The 4,160-nt window shown below is 41.4% G+C and overlaps 1 pseudogene; it reads left to right on the top strand.

Moving 5' to 3' along the window:
• Positions 1-662: 662 nt before the first annotated feature.
• On the top strand, positions 663-2,139 carry LOC122625776 (annotated as a pseudogene).
• The last annotated feature ends 2,021 nt before the right edge of the window (positions 2,140-4,160 follow it).

The raw sequence follows: 4,160 nt of genomic DNA, 5'->3' as shown, positions 1-4,160 counted from the left end.
TCGTGGCATTCTTTCTGCTCAGAAATTGAAAATACAACTGAAGCAGCCAGGCTTAGAAAAATCCTCTCCCAATCGGCCACAACCCTAGGCTACCTTAAAAGAGCAGACTGCTCCTGGACCAGCTTGAGTGAGGAATCTCTGGAGATACTTCTAGACACTCACTTCCCAGGAAACCGCCAAAACGCTCTCACATCCCAACATACAAACGCCACACTGGCAAGCATCGAACTGTGTTTGGACCCAAAGGTCCCCCATTGGGCCATACACAGTTTTAAACCATACAAATCTGCAGGTCCAGACAAAATCATACTTGCACAAATCCAACATGCGGGAAACATAGCCACTAACTGGCTTCTAGACATTTTTAAAAGGTCCCTACTTCTTGGACACCTACCGCAATCGTGGCTAGAGTCCCGAATTGTCTTCATCCCCAAAGCACGGAAACCATCACACACGACCCCCAAGGATTTCTGACCAATTAGTCTGTCATCCTTCCTACTAAAGACCCTTGAAAGAATTATCGGCCTTCATCTGAGATCAACTCTCAATCCAAGTCTCATCACAGACACGCAACACGCCTACAAGAAAGGGAAATCGACAGAGACAGCACTACACTCTCTCGTCCCCAAGATAGAAAAATCATTGTCCCAAAAGGAATAGCCTATGCGGACGACGTTGCTATCATCTTCACAGGCAAATACCCTCAAACGCTATGCGATCAAAAATAACGGATTAGGAATTAACCCCTCAAAGACCGAGCTGGAAGTATAATATACCAGACTTAGTCCCACCTATCCTCAACAATCAAAGACTTTCCTTCAGTAGCCGCTCAAGTTACCTGGGCCTAATACTTGACAGGAAACTAAACTGGAATCTGAACCTCGCAGGCAGATACAGAAAAGCTTCAATAGCACTCTTCACGTGCAAGAAAGCAATAGGGCTCAAATGGGGCATGACACCCTATATAGTAAACTGGATATATACGGCCATCATCAGACCAATACTACTGTATGGGATCGTGGTATGGTGGCCGGACCTGAAAAAGAAATCGAGCATAAAAAATGCTAGCAAAGTGCTTTACGTACCACCCCAAACGAAGCCCTAAACGCCATACTCAACCTCCCAAGCCCAGAACTAGCTGGCATGGAACAGGCCACAGTAGCGGCAATCAGGCTTAGAGATACCAAACAGTGGAACCCGCAAGAAGCGTGTCACTCATGTATACTAAAACACACCCAAATCGTCCCCTCCAGGACAGACTACTGTACTCCAACGGAATACATACAAACACCGTTCAACTCTATTATCCCAGAAAGGGTCGAGTGGAACTCACAGACACCTGGCCCCCAGAATGCAATATGCTTCTATACGGACGGGTCAAAACTACAGAACAGAGTAGGAGGAGGAGTTTACTCCGAACTAGGAGTAGGCCTACGCATCTCGTTTAGACTCCCCGGTCATTGCAGCGTCTTCCAGGCGGAAGTAGCAGCAATAAGGGAGGCCCTAAAGCATTTAAAAGCACTAAAACCGGAAAGCTTATACGTAAACATCTTCAGTGATAGCCAAGCAGCTATCAAATCGATTGGCTCAATCTCAAGCCACTCAAAAACAGTATCGAATTGCCGATCATCTTTACACGAGATGACACAACAATTCGTAATCAGCCTTATATGGGTAGCCGGACATAGGGACATAGAAGGCAACTCCATCGCAGATGAACTAGTTCTAGAAGGCACTACCGCGCCACTCATACAAGAGATGGAGGGCATGAGTATGCCTTTAGCCACATGTAAACTACTAATTAGGGAAGACCTAAACCGAAACAAACAGACAATATGGGAAAATACCACACATTGTCGCCTAAAACGCCAAATATGGCCAAAAATAAACCCAAAAAGAACGTCATAGCTCTTAAGGCTGACCAGAGCAAACCTCAGCACTGCCATGAGAGTTATCACAGGGCATTGGTTGATAGGCACCCATGCCAGGAGACTAAATGCCCCGTATAATGATTTCTGCCGTAGCTGTAGGGACGAGGAAATAGAAGAAACGGTAGAGCAACTGTTATGCCACTGCCTAGCACTGCAAGCGAAAAGACTTGCTCAACTGGGAAGCAGATTCCTGATAGACACGTCCGACCTATCCGACACCGATCCACATCGGATACAAAAATTCACCAGCGCCTCTGGCTGGGGAAACTGTTAAACTTCACACGAACCTCGACGGGTAAAAAGGGAAAACACACACGGTATCACAATGGACCTCTAATGGTCTAAGTGCGTCGGAGAAATCCGACGGCCGGCAAAACCTAACCTAACCATCAGGTCAAAAATTTTGAGAAGCTATTCTTAAAGAGACTAATGCCAATATTAAAGGAGAAAACAAGAGAAACCGCTAAAGTCGAGTTCCCCGACTATCTATTACCCGTTACTTAGCTATTAGATGTGCGAAGGAGAGACTACAACACTGACAGTTTTTGGCGGTTTGTGGGCGTTAGAGTGGGCGTGGCAAAAAGTTTTTTGGCAAATCGAGCCAAATTTACAAGAATATATATACTTTAAGGGGTCGGAAACGCTATCTTCTGCCTGTTACATACTTTTCAACGAATCTAGTATACCCTTTTACTCTACGAGTAAGTAAAAAGATATCTCGATGAAAAACGTTTCTATGTAAGATACAACCAAGCAGAATCTCCGATACAGGAAGTGCAAGTACCTCAGGGCAGTGTAATGGTACCGATATTGTACTGCATGTACAATGCTGATAACTTGATGACTATGAAAAGTAACCAAACAACGCGCACATATGTTGATGATGAAGAACTGCAGCAGACTCTGGATAATTTGCACTCCTGGTTACTAAGATGGAACATCGTAATAAAATAAGTGATAGGACAAAGAGCACGCCTAAGATATATTACAGTAAAGACAATTGAAATTAAAATAAATTTATATTGAATGCTCATACTGTTTTGAATGATGTCCCAATTGCTTTTGATTTAGGGATTTCGATTCATATAATGGTTCAGTTTTGTTGACTGCAATTTTTTGAGCAATTACTGTAAGAATGTGATTTTGTAAACCTTCCTGTGTATATATGTATATATATATATATATATATATCTGTATATATCTGTATATATATCTTAAATAAAGATGGAATCAAGTAAAATGTTGAAATTTCTAGCTACCTCTTTCTTAAGGTGAGTAACGGGTATCTGATAGTCAATTTTACGCCAACAAAAATTCAAAATTGTTTCTTCTTTCTGCTAAGTCTGGATCACAATGTATATCTTAAAATACATATTAACCACAGAAAAAGATGTATTACAAAAATGATTAAAATAATGATAAAGAAGTTTCGTTGAATAATATGCAATTCTGTGTTCGAGGGGGTGGTTCGATTATACCTATTTTTTATACGTTACTCGTAGAGTAAAAGGGTATACTAGATTCGTTGAAAAGCATGTAACTGGCAGAAGGAAGAGTTTCCGAACACATAAAGTATATATATCTATCGGCGCCATTCTTCTTTTTGACGAGCAACATGGGGCTAGCAAAGGGAGAACAACTTCGGCGAACAATATTACACCTTATCAATTCGTTCACTTGCATACGCACTACTTCTCTTTCTTCGGGGCTATGTCTGTAAGGTCGGCGCTGGACAGTTTTAGTTGGATCAATTAAACGGATTTTCATTTCACCTGTATTTGCTCGGGTATGAGGTATCCCATTGGTAAATGAAGTCGAGTGTTTTTCAAGTAGCTCGATTAATTTAGCTTTCTCATTGTCGACTAATTCGGTGTCGATATCGGACAAGGTAAACGATCGCTCAGCAACGGAATAATTATTAACAGTTTTTGATTTTACTACTTTAAAATTATCGGATGTCAAAATTACATAAAAGCCTTGTTTGAGTATTCTCTCCCTATCAGAATATCACTCCTCAAATGCTCATTCGGGACTACATGAAATCATATTTCCATAATGTTTTCGTTTATAGTAACCTCACTCAAGATTTGCAATGTACTGCATACACTACCACCACCAATACCTTTTATCATTACAATATTGTTATACGTTTACCAGATAACTTATTACTAATGTCGTCTTTAATAAGGAAGCACTCTGCACCGGAATCGAAGCAAATTGGGTAGATCT

Source organism: Drosophila teissieri, unplaced genomic scaffold (genome assembly GCF_016746235.2).
Source record: "Drosophila teissieri strain GT53w unplaced genomic scaffold, Prin_Dtei_1.1 Segkk7_quiver_pilon_scaf, whole genome shotgun sequence".
NCBI classification, from domain to species: Eukaryota; Metazoa; Arthropoda; class Insecta; order Diptera; family Drosophilidae; genus Drosophila; species Drosophila teissieri.
Note: the sequence above shows the minus strand (reverse complement) of the source record. Positions and strands in the feature narration are given on the sequence as shown.